Source organism: Eptatretus burgeri, chromosome 12 (genome assembly GCF_056783735.1).
Source record: "Eptatretus burgeri isolate ZD-2024b chromosome 12, Ebu_testis_v1, whole genome shotgun sequence".
In the NCBI taxonomy this organism is placed as follows: domain Eukaryota; kingdom Metazoa; phylum Chordata; class Myxini; order Myxiniformes; family Myxinidae; genus Eptatretus; species Eptatretus burgeri.
In genome coordinates this window covers 77787337-77803801 of record NC_140972.1, presented here as the reverse complement: position 1 = coordinate 77803801, position 16465 = coordinate 77787337, and positions in this window count along the sequence as shown.

The following is a 16465-nucleotide window of genomic DNA, read 5'->3' as shown; positions in this document are numbered from 1 at the left end:
AATGCAGCACCCATGGAACTCATGCCACACGACATGAACCAAATGATTCTGATGATGCAATTAATGGCAGGTTTGGAGATACGACTGGAGGCAAAAGTAGACATGGGACAGGCTGACCTAAAGGCAAGGGGAAAAGACGTAAGGGCAATGGGCAACAAAATTGATGCCATGGTCGATGAGATAAAGACTATGGGCAATAACATGGCAAGAGGATTGAGGCTGAATGGGGGGAGGTGAATGAAGTCGGGGAATGTGTGAGCAGGATGAAATGATGGCAGGTCAGGCCAAAATGATGGATTCAATAAATGGGCTTCAGACAGAGATAAATGGTCAAGCAGAGGGACAGAATTAATAGTAAAAATCGAAAACAATACAGGGGCAATGGCGGGAATTAAGAGCGGCGCAGACGGAAGTAAAAAGGGAAATTGTATCAATTAAGAAAGAATGCAAGACGAGACATGAGGACGTAACGCAGCAAATAGGAAAGATGGGACAGACAATGGAGACAAAAGAATGACAGATGAATGAAAGGATAGAGGCAACTAAAATAATTCTAGAAGGGGAACTTGCGAGAGCAAAGTGGGAGATAACGGAGATGAAGGACGATATGAATAAAGTAAAAGAGGAATGAATAGAAATCAACAAAAGGGTGGAGTAAATAAATAAATTTTTACAAACAGTCTTGGACATTATTTTATTAACGATGCAGAGCATGCCATTCAATAAATACCAGCCATTCAATATTTTGGAGCCTCTCCATATCTTAATCACAGGTTGAACCCTTATTGTTCGCTAACCACAGGCTGGACCCTTAGCAACATCTGCTACCAGTTATTGAGAGGTCAGAGGTGAGATTTTCCACCATTTCTTGCACAGTGCCTACCCTACTGTTCGATGAGATTTTGCACTCGTTACTGTCAAGCCTGGAATTGGCATTCCAACGTGTCCTGCACACCCCAACATCAGACTCAATCAATGTGTACCTGCACGGTCCATCACTTCACAAAACCTTTGCCACATTTGAGGCCCATGGTGTCCATTCGTTACATACCTTCATTCGACGCCGAGCACCGGCCACACTGATAGAAGACTTGTGCAGATACTCTTCCATTGCATTGCATGAAAAGCAAGATTTACTGAACTGTGTTGGTGCTTGTCTGACAGATTTATGGTTTCTGTTGCTAATGGTCACTGTTACACAAATAAGACACACCTGTATGCAATTCTCGCAATGGGACAGAGGTATATCCGATTACATTTTTTATGATGATCGTGTCGGGTTCACCATTTCTGCTCATTGTAAGACCCCTTATAGTCAAGAGCGGCCGTATAAGTTACCCACAAGGATTCGCAAAGACCTTGGGTAGAAGAGGAGGCCGTTCGGCTCATTAAGCCTCTGCTCGGTCTTGCTTCCTTAATTTAAAAGATCCCGTCATACCTGACATCATATGGAGACTTTCGAGGAACTCATGTCGCTTCTGTCTGTCTTGTGCCCAATGATGGGAAATCTGATCGAATAATGAAATTCAATTACTTTCTGAGAAATCACTACACCCAGAACTATCCATGGCAAGGCAAGAACACTTATTTTTCCCAGAATAGACGTTATTTATTTTATGTTTATCTACCTCTATATAAATGGGTTTTTTTTGTATGAAAAGTTAAAGCTCGTGGAGAAGCTAAATCATAGAACAGATCAGGACATAACAGAACAAAAGGAACAGTAGAAAGAGAGGGCGCAAATACACCAACATCAGGGTAGAGTGACAAAATAGGAGACTTGGAGAAATAAGGATTGTGGGGACAAATAAAAAATCAAATACAGGTGAGCCAAGAGTAACCCAAAAAATGTGGAAATATGGTTCATATGCTTACACATTGTGTACGCATGCCCCACCAGTGTGTGTGTATATATATATATATATATATATATATATATATATATATATATATATATGTATATATATATATATATATATGTGTATATATATATATGTATATATATATATATATGTATATATATATATGTATATATATATATATATGTATATATATATATATATGTATATACATATATATGTACTAGCAGGGTGTGCTTACACATTGTGTAAGCATGCCCCACTCATGTGTATATGTATATATATGTACTAGCAGGGTGTGCTTACACATTGTGTAAGCATGCCCCACTCGTGTGTGTATATGTATGTATATATATATATATATATATATATATATATATATATATATATATGTACTAGCAGGGTGTGCTTACACATTGTGTAAGCATGCGAACCGTATTTCCACATTGTCTCGGGTTGCTCAACTGCATTTGATTTTTCTTTTATTTATTTTGTGCTTCTGTATAGAGTTGGATCCATCCATCCATCCATTGGGACCATACTCTGTACAGAGCGTTGGTGCTGCTGAAGCAGATGGATGGATGGATATAATGGTAAATTAATATTACTAGTACTGATTGGTAGTTAGGAATGGATGAGTGAATGTGTACCTGTGTAGTGAATGTGAAGTCTGTGAGAGGGTCTTGTCAAAAAAACGTGGATGTGCTTTCGGTGTTTGTTCATTCCTCACCAGACAACAACCATCTTTACCCTCCCCTAAAAAAAGTATATCTAATCATGTGGGGTGGGGGGGGGGAAATCTCTGATGATGTCCACTGTAGTCCTCCCCAATCTTCCCCACCAAGTGAAATGATGTTGATAAACTGATGGGTTGATTGAATACAGCATTGATAGAATACAAACATGATGGGTCAAATGGCCTCCTGTGTCCAAATGACTTGTACATCCTTATACTCACCCGATGCAAAACCTGATGTTATATTTTTTTATCGGGTTTATAGTTTCATGAACCACTTGCTGAGTTTAAAACATTTTTTAATCCAAAGATATATTGATATCCAATGGCGCATCATCCATTCAACAGAGCATTGTTTGCAGGGTTTTAGAGCCCCCTAGTGGTTCAATTATCCTGTTGCAACATACTCAATCAGGTAGGGTTGGTGTAAATCCAGTAAAAGGTCATTTGTGCCCAGCCCACTGTTCCTGGCTGCCAAAGGTCATGGTCCCAAAAGGAAGAAAACCACCTATTTGCAAACAGTATCTAATCCTAATGGAATAATTCCCACACCATATTATTCCAGATTATTCTAAAACTTCCCAAGAATCTTCACTTCAAAAGATAATTATTTTCTTCTTCCTCTTCTTGTGTAGGGCAGCTTGGCTGCCGGGTGGAGATCATTTTTTGGAAGCGCAGCTGTGCCGCTGATGCTGTGCCCCTCCACCAGAACACTGGTACTGATTTCGCCAACCCCGGAAGGATGACAGGCGGAGTCAACCCCACCTGGTGTTCATTCAGCAGCAAACTGGACTCGAACTCAGGAGCTTAACAGCTGGCATATTTACAGCTTGTATTTATGACTGGCGGTAAGATTAGGGGGTTACTGTTTTTATAAACAAATAAAATAATTTGAAATTTATTTATGGGAGAGAGGGTATCACGTTATTATCCATTTTAAGATTACCAATCATTATTGTACGACCAGAAAATACAACCCGACGCTTTGCTGATGGGAATACTAAAGTGAGGAGGGAGAAAAATAGGGGGAATGAGGGAGAGAGGGTGGGGGAAAGAGAGTGAAGAGGTGGAGGGGAAAGGAGAGAGGAGGGAGGAGTGGGGGAACGAGGATGGGCAGTAGAAGGGAAGACAGTGTGAGGTGAGAGGAAGGGAAGGCAGACGTGCGGTGGAGCGTTAATTACGATTCATACTGTTTTGTCAAAATGATTCTGCATTGAATAACAGTGAAGATGGAAACAAAATAATGCCTGAGATGCATTTTCTACCGGTCATACAATAAACACGGTGCGGAGATAAACACCACTCAGAGACAAAACCCACTGGATGCGCCTGGAGCCAAGCTGTCTGGACATAAACACTGCTCAGACACATGTGAAGACAAACTCCCATGCGGACGCGTTTGGAGACAAACTCCCATCCGGAGACCAGCACCACCACTCACTCACGGTGATGCAGCATGAACCACTCGCTCGTGGTGACAGAGCATGAGCCGCTCGCTCATAATTATGAAGCACAAACCACTCGCTCAGGGTGACGGAGAGTGAACCACTCACTCAGGGTGATGGAGCACGAACCACTCGCTCAGAGTGGCGGAGCATGAACCACATGCTCGGAATGATGGGGCACAAACCACTCGTTCAGGGTGGTGGAGAACGAACCACTCACTTAAGGTGACGGAGCACCAACCACTCACTCAGGGTGATGGTGCATAAACCACTCACTCAGGGTGATGCAACACGAACCACTCGCTGAGGGTGATGGAGCACCAACCACTAATTCAGGGTGATGGAGCACGAACAACTCGCTTAAGGTGATGAAGCACGAACCAATCGCTCAGAGTGGTGGAGCTTGAATCACTCACTCAGGGTGATGGAGCATGAACCACTCGCTCAGAGGGGTGGAGCACAAACCACATGCTCAGAATGATGGGGTACAAACCACTCGTTCAGGGTGGTGGAGCATGAACCACTCACTCAGGGTGACGGTGCATGAACCATTCACTCAGGGTGATGCAGCACGAACCACTCGCAGAGGTTGATGGAGCACGAACCACTCGCTCAGAGTGACGGAGCATAAACCATTCACTTTAAATGATGTGGCTTGGCAAAAACCTCGACAGTGAGTGAACGATTCACTCAGAATGACATAGCATGGTACCACTATCGACAATTGGCGCTCGGCAAGTGGCTTAAGCTTTCGCCTGCTCGTCTGTACACGTGTCACGTGGTACATCGGTTTGAGGTCTGCGCAAATGTTATAACTTTTTTTGTAACGTCCGTTTTTCACCAGATTTGCTTTGATTCTCTGTGGAACACCTCGTGAAACCTCAAAAAATAGACACAGATCTGGCAAATGCTTTGGATAGGTAGTATCTCTGGGGAACAGGGCATGAGGTCTTGCAGTGAATGCATTCAATCATACAGCTCAATGAAGCTGGTTAATTTTAGCACGTTACTAAATTTTTGTTTCATTCAATATAAATCTCCGAACAGTAGAAAAAGATAAGTTTAATGCTTTGGAAATTTCACATTTTCTTGTGTATCTATGGAGAAGGAGTGAACATAGCCTTGCTTGCTTAAAGTAAATCGGACTATCAGCTTAGTTATGACTCGTTATTTCTTTAAATTATCAGATTTCACAACAGATTTTGACACTTATTTTGTCCGGATGATATCCGATCCTAAAAACAAAAATAATATTTCGTTGATATACTTTAATTAGTCCGTGAGAGTTGATCACAGAAAATTGTATCATACAGTATAATGCATGAAATCGCTCAAAGCTCCTTATTTGAAAACTATAACACTGACAAAAGTGATGTAAACAGCGATTCATAGCTACGATGAACAGGCATTCGATAATATGAGTGAGGAAAGTGAAAAAACAACTTTATCATGAAGAAATCGTTCTGGCCTGTTCCAAGTAGAAGCGTGGTTGAGCAGGCCAAAAAAACATGGCGGCTTCAGACCCCAGCGAGGTTACCAAGGAAACGCCTTAAGACCCCGTAGGGAGTGGTGACCGAGGATGTGCCTGATATAGGATGTAATTAAATAATGCCATTAATTATCTTTAAAAGAGGTGTTTTAATTAACCCAAACACGCAATTTTCACTCCTGCACTTCCTTGGACTTTCCTTCGTATGCATGCAAAATTTCAGGCTGCTAAGTTTTATAGTTTTGGAGTTATGGAGGAGACACACACACACTGACATTTATTAGTATGGATTATTATTGTTTATTTCATTGTTAATATTATTATTTTGCAATAATGTTCATACTATTCTGCTATTATATCATGATTGTTGTTTTTTAATTCGTCATTTGAAGCCACTGAACTGAGAATATAGAGAATGCTCGTTGCCATTGACAACACACAGAGCGTGGTGTACCTGGACGTACCGGGCACCATGTTGGTTGGCACCAGCTGCTGGGTGAAGGTGAATATGTTTGCGTGTAATTTAGAACGAAATACCATCAGGTTTTTCCACCTTTTGTGAGATTGTTTTTAAATAGTAAACGTGTCAGAGGAACAATAACACTTTCCTTTATTCTTTTTACTTTTCACAATAAAGCTCGAGAATAAATATTGTTCATTTGTGAGTGTGAAGATCTTGGACCGTTTTAATGGAGCTTGTGAAGATCAAATCTGCTGTTTATTAACCTCCGCCATCTTCATAGATGGATGGAGGTTACTGTTTTCACCCCTTTCTGTTTGTTCGTTTGTTTGTGAACAGTATTACGGAAAAACTCCTCGACGGATTTCGACGAAACTTGGTGGGGGGTTAAAGTATGGTCCAAGGATCATGGCATTAAATTTTGGACTTGCCCCCCCCCCAAAAAAAATTGTTAGAGGAAATTTTTTTTTTTTTTGCATTTCTACATGTTTTAAGTGATTTCCAACCCCCCCACCCCCCACAAAAAAATTGTTCCCCACCCCCCACAAAAAAATTGTTCCCCCCCCCCAAAAAAAATTGTTAGAGAATTTTTTTTTGCATTTCTGCATGTTTTAAGTGATTTCCAACCCCCAAAAAAATTGTTACCCCCCCCAAAAAAAGATTTTTTTTTGCATTTGTATGTTTTAAGAGATTTCCAACCCCCCCCCCCAAAAAAAAAATTAGACAAAAAATATAATTTTTTTGCATTTCTACATATTTTAAGTGATTTCCAACCCCCAAAAAAAAATTGTTTGAGAAAAAATTTTTTTTTGCACTTTACATGTTTTAAGTGATTTACAACCCCCCCCCCAAAAAGAAACTTTTTTTGCATTTCTACATGTTTTAAGTGATTTCCAACCCCCACCCCCAAAAAGGAATTTTTTTTGCATTTGTACATGTTTTAAGAGATTTCCAAACCCCCCCCCAAAAATAGATAAAAAAAAATATAATTTTTTTTGCACTTTTACATGTTTTAAGTGATTTACAACCCTCCCAAAAAAAAATTGTTACCCCCCAAAAAGATTTTTTGCATTTCTACATGTTTTAAGTGATTTCCAACCCCGCAAAAATAGTTACCCCCCCAAAAAAAGATTTTTTTGCATTTCTACATGTTTTAAGTGATTTCCAACCCCCAAAAATTGTTACCCCCTCCCCCCAAAAAGAGATTTTTTTTGCATTTGTGCATGTTTTAAGTGATTTCCAACCCCCAAAAATTGTTTCCCCAAAAAAAGAATTTTTTTTTTGCATTTGTATGTTTTAAGAGATTTCCAACCCCCCCCAAAAAAAATTAGACAAAAAATATAATTTTTTTGCATTTCTACATATTTTAAGTGATTTCCAACCCCCCCCAAAAAAAAATTGTTTGAGAAAAATGTTTTTTGCACTTTTACATGTTTTAAGTGATTTACAACCCCCCCCCCAAAAAAATTGTTACCCCCCAAAAAGAAACATTTTTTTGCATTTCTACATGTTTTAAGTGATTTCCAACCCCCCCAAAAAAATTGTTACCCCCCCAAAAAAAAAGAAACTTTTTTTTTGCATTTCTACATATTTTAAGTGATTTACAACCCCCCCCCAAAAAAAATTGTTCGAGAAAAAAAATTTTTTGCAACTTTTTTGTCAACAAAATTTCGATTTTTTTTTTTTGCATTTTTACATGTTTTAAGTGATTTCCAACCCCCCCCAAAAATAGTTACCCCCCCCCCAAATAGAGAATATTTTGCATTTCTACATGTTTTAAGTGATTTCCAACCCCCCAAAAAAAATAGTTACCCCCAAAAAAGAATTTTTTTGCATTTCTACATGTTTTAGGTGATTTCCAACCCCGCAAAAATAGTTACCCCCCCCCCAAAAAAAAGAATTTTTTTTTGCATTTCTACATGTTTTAAGTGATTTCCAACCCCCAAAAAATTGTTACCCCTACCCCCCCAAAAAGAGATTTTTCCTTGCATTTCTACATGTTTTAAAGTGATTTCCAACCCCCAAAAATTGTTACCCCCTCCCCAAAAAGATTGTTAGAGAAACTTTTTTTTGCATTTCTACATGTTTTAAGTGATTTCCAACCCCCCCCCCAAAAGAAATTGTTCGAGAATTTTTTTTTTTGCATTTCTACATGTTTTAAGTGATTTCCACCCCCCCCCAAAAAAAAAATTGTTAGAGAAAAAAAAATTGTTGCAACTTTTTTTTCAACAAAATTTCGATTTCCTTTTTTTTGCATTTTTTCTATTTTAAGTGATTTCCAACCCTGCCCCCCCACCCCCCCAAAAAAATGGAGAAAAGAACTATAACTCTGTCAGCACTGTTGACATAATATTTAATGAATAAGATATAAGGTTCACTTGAGTGACCCAGCAGTATTGGCGGCGGAGGTTTTGCACTCTCCCGAGTGCTCCCCCTCGAGTTAACCTCCGCCATCTTCGAAGATGGATGGAGGTTACTGTTTTCACCCCTGTCTGTTTGTTTGTTTGTTTGTGAACAGTATTATGGAAAAACTCCTCGACGGATTTCGACGAAACTTGGTGGGGGGGGTTAGGTATGGTCCAAGGACCATGCCATTAGATTTTGGACTTGGTCCAAAGTCCAATATGGCCACTATGGCGGCCATTTTGAAAAAAATATTTTATTTTTTTGTTTGCATTTCTACATGTTTTAAGTGATTTCCAACCCCCAAAAAAAATTGTTAGAGAAAAAAAAGAAAACAAAAACTAAATTTTGCAACTTTTTTTTCAACAAAATTTCGATTTTTTTTTTTTTGCATTTCTACATATTATTAGTGATTTCAAACAAAAAACATGCCAAAATTATAATTGCGGCTGATTTTGGAACTTCAGGTGGATATACCCACGTAAAATCAATTTCTTTCTCAAGTAATCTAGTTATGACAAATGAATTGAGTATGTAAAAGGGAAAGTCGCAAACTATAACTCTTTGAGCACTGTTGACGTCAAATTGAATGAATAGGATATCAGGTTCACTTGAGTGACCGAGCAGTATTGGCGGCGTAGGTTTTGCACTCTACCGAGTGCTCCCCCTCTTGTTTCACATTGTTTTTGGTCAAAATTGAAAACGTTAATTTACCTGTCGTTTATTTATTACGTACCAAAATGATACAAATCAAAGTTATCAAATATGACCAACTTTATCATTTATGATGTACATTTTGCCCAAATCGTTGGCAGAGTGAGTGGCCGAGAAAATGTTCACGTCTGCTGCACTCATGGAGTGATTAATGAATGTGTGTACCATCGTTGTTGATGGACGTTGAACTGGACATCCTGTTTCACTCTCTCCTCTAAGCTGTCTAACCATCGTCGGCACCACCAGAAAGATTTGGGTCAAACTTCGCTCGGCCAACCCGACGAGAACTGTGGGATTAATGGTGGCCATGAACATAAATACACTCATTAATTTTGCCCTGTTTATCCTCCCTCCAAGAAAACTGTTATAAACCATAAACAACACGTGTGTGTGTGTGTGTGTGTGTGTGTGTGTGTGTGTGTGTGTGTGTGTGTGTGTGTGTGTGTGTGTGTGTGTGTGTGTGTGTGTGTGTGTGTGTGTGTGTGTGTGTGTGTGTGTGTCTCCCCCCCCTGTCTGGACGTATCTGACCAGTGGTTATCTCTGGACATATCTGGACAGTGGTTATATTTCTACAGTTGTTATCTCTGGGCGGTATCCGTGTGGTGTGTAGGTGCGGATGGGAGTTTGTCTCCGGAAGTGTCCAGGCACTGTTTATATCCGGATGGGAGTTTGTCTCTGGACGGGTCCGGGAGGTGTTTGACTCCGGACAGCTTGGCTCCAGATGCGTCCTGGCGGTATCTGTCTCTGGACCTGTCCGGACGGTGTTTATATCCGGACAGGAGTTTGTCTCCTGACATGTCTGGGCGGTGTTTGGCTCCAGACGGCTTGGTTCCGGACACGTCTGTCAGGTTTTCTCTAGTTTGACTCGGTACATGTCTGGGTGGTGTTTGTCTCTGGACGACTTGGCTTTGGACACGTCCAGCAGGTTTTTCTCTCCAAACTATCCGGGTGCCATTTATCTCTGGACGTGTCTGGGCGGTGTTTATAGTATGACCGGTAGAAAATGGATTTCCCTCGAGAAAAATTTGGCCACTCGGGTATTTGTGGTAGCTGGTAAATAGCAGCTGGTAAGGGTTAAGCAGCAGGTTTGAATAGCAGCTGGTGAAACGACCGCTAAGGGTCAAAGGGTTAAGAGCTGGAGGCAGGAGTGGAGAAGACATTCGTTGGTGGAAGAACAGCTGAGAGATGGGAGTTAGAGCAGTAGCATGGTTGAGAGAGCCGCAGTTTAGTCCGGTGGACTCGAGTTTGTCTTGGCATGTCCCCCAGGCCTTGTGGAGAGATGTCCCGAGGCTGTCCCAAAAACTATCCTGCTCAACCACAGAACATGTGAGTTCTCCAAGCCTGGATGCACGAGTTGGCACAATTCTCCCATCATCACAAGGTGGCACCATTTCCTGATGACCACAGAGTGGTTTTCTATTTATTTATCCCTGCAATTTGAATTCTTCCTTTGTTTTTCCATACGTTCACTTTCTGTCAATCTGTTGTAATTTCCTTTCCTTTGTCATCACAAGATTCATGACATATTTGGAGGGAGGAGGGGTGGTGGGGGCGATTTAATTATTTGCTCATGGTTAACAAATGCCCTTTGTCAAGATTCCGACAGCTGTGTACCTCGTGTATGCATCTTATTATCATTGTCAGTGAAATTAGTGATTAAATTGTTTGGGCAGGCTGTGAGCTTGCGTTCTTCCTCTGGTGCCTTGGCAAGAAAGTCAAACTTGGAAAGAAATGTTGGTTTGCAGGTGTACATGGAGGCCACGTGACCATTTGTGAGCTTTATTTAAATTAACCAATCATGCTGCTCAGTAATTTTCGGTTGAAATCTCGTCTGGTGTGACTGTGGGCTCTTAAGACCTGGACATATTGCAAATGTACCTTCAGGAAGTGAAGCTCGCCTTTGAACAATCACTGTCACAATTGGATTTTGTCCATGTATACCCACCTGGCTCATTAACAATCCAGGGAGGAATCATTTACCTGCCCCACCTGGTCTGGTCCACATGTGATGCTTCTCTCGTTTATCTGGTCTCGAGTGATACTCGTCCAATAATTGTGGTAGGCTGTTCCCTTCACTTATCACAGGAGGTCGTTCTGAATGACCACAGGTACTACCCTCTCCTGGACTTCCCATTCACAGCCTAGTATTCAGTGGATATCCTGAAACGAAAACTAGAAAAATTAAAATAGAAAGTAGTGGAACCCAATAAGCAAATATCTGAACAACAATTACTGTATGTAATGCCATCTGGTGAAAATTGAAGGGATGTTGCCTGTTCCGAGATTTATGCACCGACGACAAAGGGCTATAGAAATTAGAAAGCTTACTGTGATCAGTGGCAGCTGCTGCTGCAGAATAGGTGCAGATGGGAAGCTTCTGAGTTGAATCAATCAAAACATTCTTGTTCTTATTTCAATGACAACATGAGTTCAAACACAATGACAACATGAATCAAAATGGCAGCGAAGTAATCGTGGACTTGTCGTGAAACGTTCTTCCTCTCTGTTTTACTGCTCGTGCAGGCTTTGGCTATATCTGTGTATATTGTTTACAACGACAAAAGAGCTTGACTCAGGGGAATAGGATCCGACTTAACTGCTTTTACATATTTAACATGAAACTTGATCTGCAAACAACTCCTTGTTTGCAGAGCAGTGAGAGCAATCTGCATTCTGCTGCAAGGTATGACGTCAGAATGCGATGCCATGGAGTCGGGGAAGATGTGGAGTTGCGAAGTGGCGAAAAACCAAGATTATAAAGGGATTGATTTGTTGTAAAGAATTTTTGTAAAAAGTTTTTGTCGGTAAAAGCGACAATTTCTGGAAGGGGCTAAATCGCCATTGAAAGTGAAGTTGAAGAATGGGGCAATCAACATGTTAATGCAAAATTGCTCCCATCTTGCGAATCCACCCCTCTCCATCTCACCTGAATGCTTCGTATCCAAATAACTACCCCCCCTCCCTCTACTGTTTTTACTCCCAAAGCTCTCAGAGTTTTCTTTCTCTTTTCTATTAGTAGTAATTGCACGAACTTATTCTCTCTCTCTCTCTCTCTCTCTCTCTCTCTCTCTCTCTCTCTCTCTCTCTCTCTCTCTCTCTCTCTCTCTCTCTCTCTCTCTCTCTCTCTCTCTCTCTCTCTCTCTCTCTCTCTCTCTCTCTCTCTCTCTCTCTCTCTCTCTCTCTCTCTCTCTCTCTCTCTCTCTCTCTCTCTCTCTCTCTCTCTCTCTCTCTCTCTCTCTCTCTCTCTCTCTCTCTCTCTCTCTCTCTCTCTCTCTCTCTCTCTCTCTCTCTCTCTCTCTCTCTCTCTCTCTCTCTCTCTCTCTCTCTCTCTCTCTCTCTCTCTCTCTCTCTCTCTCTCTCTCTCTCTCTCTCTCTCTCTCTCTCTCTCTCTCTCTCTCTCTCTCTCTCTCTCTCTCTCTCTCTCTCTCTCTCTCTCTCTCTCTCTCTCTCTCTCTCTCTCTCTCTCTCTCTCTCTCTCTCTCTCTCTCTCTCTCTCTCTCTCTCTCTCTCTCTCTCTCTCTCTCTCTCTCTCTCTCTCTCTCTCTCTCTCTCTCTCTCTCTCTCTCTCTCTCTCTCTCTCTCTCTCTCTCTCTCTCTCTCTCTCTCTCTCTCTCTCTCTCTCTCTCTCTCTCTCTCTCTCTCTCTCTCTCTCTCTCTCTCTCTCTCTCTCTCTCTCTCTCTCTCTCTCTCTCTCTCTCTCTCTCTCTCTCTCTCTCTCTCTCTCTCTCTCTCTCTCTCTCTCTCTCTCTCTCTCTCTCTCTCTCTCTCTCTCTCTCTCTCTCTCTCTCTCTCTCTCTCTCTCTCTCCTGGTACGTTGTGTGTACTGTCATGGCTACTCCTTGCTTCGTGTCGTGAGTACCTCTCCTCTGCTGTGCTGTTTCCACTTTCCCCATTTTTCGTTTCCCATGTGTTCGTTTTCTACTTGTGGACTTTCCCCATGGGGGGGGGGGGAGAGAGAGAGAGAGAGAGAGAGAGAGAGAGAGAGAGAGAGAGAGAGAGAGAGAGAGAGAGAGACAGAGAGAGAGACAGAGACAGAGAGAGAGAGAGACAGAGAGAGAGACAGAGACAGAGAGAGAGACAGAGACAGAGACAGAGAGAGAGACAGAGACAGAGAGAGAGACAGAGACAGAGAGAGAGACAGAGACAGAGACAGAGAGAGAGATAGAGAGAGAGATAGAGAGAGAGAGAGAGAGAGAGAGAGAGAGAGAGAGAGAGAGAGAGAGACACAGACAGAGACACAGACAGAGACACAGACAGAGACACAGACAGAGACACAGACAGAGACACAGACAGAGACACAGACAGAGACACAGACAGAGACACAGACAGAGACACAGACAGAGACACAGACAGAGACACAGACAGAGACACAGACAGAGACACAGACAGAGACACAGACAGAGACACAGACAGAGACACAGACAGAGACACAGACAGAGACACAGACAGAGACACAGACACAGACACAGACAGAGACACAGACAGAGACACAGACAGAGACACAGACAGAGACACAGACAGAGACACAGACAGAGACACAGACAGAGACACAGACACAGACACAGACAGAGACACAGACAGAGACACAGACAGAGACACAGACAGAGACACAGACAGAGACACAGACAGAGACACAGACACAGACACAGACACAGACACAGACACAGACACAGACACAGACACAGACACAGACACAGACACAGACACAGACACAGACACAGACACAGACAGAGACACAGACACAGACACAGACAGAGACACAGACAGAGACACAGACAGACACAGACAGAGACACAGACACAGACACAGACACAGACACAGACACAGACACAGACACAGACACAGACACACAGCCAGCCCACGGTCTTGTGTTGAGAAACTTGTAGGCCGAAGGCCTGGCATGGCGAGAAAATGGAAGTTTGTGGTGTTTGTGTCGGAGGAACACATGGTCGCCACGGTGGTTGAGCATGGCCTGTTTATCGAACCGAACACTTACCTCTCTGTGTTCGCTTTACAGGCCCCAACAGTTAAAGTTAATATTAATAATATTCCACCATTTATAAGGAACTAGGACTCGTGTAACCAGTTAACCAAGTTCGGTAAGGTTGTGTGGAGGATCTCAATGGTGCTGATGCGTCATGTTAGTGATAAATTTAACCACGTCATGTCCTTTAAAAGAGTGGTTTATCTGATACTACCTGGAAATGGGAAAACACTGAATGTTGTACTCAGTGTAAAAATCGACGGGTTTGAATATAAAATGTTTGCCTCCTCAGAGGTGATGACGTGTTTTGGGTGTGGTGCTTACGGGCACGTGAAGAGTGATTGTCCCAATGCGGTTACACCGCAAAAAAGTGAAGGTTCGGTGAGGAACGATTCTTCCTCACCACAAACTAATGGGGAGAAGGTGAATCGGGAGCCGAGCCCCCCCCCCTCCGGCTGAGGTGTTCGACGAATTGGACTCGTCCACCCCGACCGGCGTTGGAGAGAGGGTGTGTAATCGTGACGTAATTAATCCACCCCCACCAAACGGGGAAGTGAAAGTGGTTGCTTCCTTTCCTTTACCATCCACTGTACAGGACAGTGTGGACGATATGGACGTATCTGTGACGGATACCAGGAAAACAGGCCAAAAACGGTCAAATGTTGATGCCTTTGATGCGAAGGAGCAGAATAAGGTCCAGATCGTGTCAGGCTCGGTGGATCTCCAAGGGACGTCTCACATTGGAAACCCCTGGGTGGTACCGGAGTCGTGTGCGGATGTGGAAACTTCACTTGCTCCACTGGCCGACTCCGAGTTATACACAGAGAACAGTGAGGTATCTCAGGATGTTTTAAGTGTTTGTCCTGTTAGCCAAACTTGTTCAGACGAGTTAGCAGCTATGTCTGACAGTGATGGAGAAATAGATTAAGGGGAAAATCCCTGTGAGTTAAATGTCAACCCCTCCCTCACAGATGATGATGTTAGGGTTGTAGAGGGGAAGGACATGGATGAGGCAAATTCGGAGGGGTCTGTAAACAGAGCAGAACTTTCTGTTGAGTCAAAAGTAAATGTTCCACAAGTAATAGGAGAGGCCATAGATGAAGTACTTGATTCAGATGAACCCTCTTCCACCCCACATTTTAGTGCTTTAAGCTCTCAAGAGGATGAAGGGGGAAACGACACAACCTTAGTGTCTCAAGAAAATGTGATTAAATTCCTGGATGAGACATCCAGGAAAAGATACGTAAAAATCAAAAATTACTTCCCGAATTCACACGATTTCATTAAAACTGCAAGGAGTATGATTCGTGAACCTTCTCAGGCTAACATGTCAGAGCCTCAGTTCCAAAGGTTAAGGAAATGTGTTACTCGGGCTGGTAAAGAGCTTCAAGAATAACTAACAGAATGGAGATAAAAGTAGCATCCCTGAACATCAATGGAGGCCGCAGTTGGGTGCGTCACCTCCAGGTATTTCAGCTCTTCCAAAATGGAAAAATTGATGTGTTAATGCTACAGGAGACACATGCAAATCAATCTTCTAAGGATGAGTGGTGTAAAAACTTTAAAGGTTGTCTTTTTTCGAGTGTGTGCTTGTTGAGGCCAAGGCTGGTGTGGCAATAGTGTTGCATCCTCGACTCCAGCCTTCGGAGATAACTTGTAAGGAAATTTGCAAAGGTTACTTACTGTCTGTGCAATTTGTCAGTAGTAACCTAAAGATTTGCATGACAAATGTTTACTGTCCTAGTGCTAACTGAAAGAGTTGCCTTTCTGTACAAGTTGGCAGAGTTTGTAAGCACCATTGACTTACTTTGACAACTGCACCCTCAACCCACAACTTGATCGGAACACTTATGAGCCTCATCCACCCAGTGCAAGGCCTTTGGCACAGCTAGTCAAAAAGTTTAAACTGGTGGATGAGTGGCGGGTACAAAACCGTAATATCCGTCAGTATACTTGGGTTTGTGCATCAAGAAATGTTTTGACGATGGCTCGCCGAGACAGATTTTATGTTAATCATGAAATGGTAAACATTGTTAAGAACTCTTATATAAGGCCGTCTGTTTTTTCCGATCATCACATGATTGTTACGCTGTGTGGCTTTCCTCATCATGTCTGTGGAAGTGCATATTGGACTTTTAATTTGAAACTTTTACAAAGTGCACATTTTATAGAAGCTTTTAAAATGGTTTGGGAAAAATGCAAGTTACAAAAGGGTTCATATTTGAACTTAAGACAATGGTGGGACTGCACAAAGTCCCAAATCAAATGTTTTTGCCAACAATACTGCTCTTACAGCACATACAACGCTTTTGGTGTGATAACTGCTTTAAAAAACGATATACTTATCTGTGAGCAGAAAGCTGGATTGTCTCGCG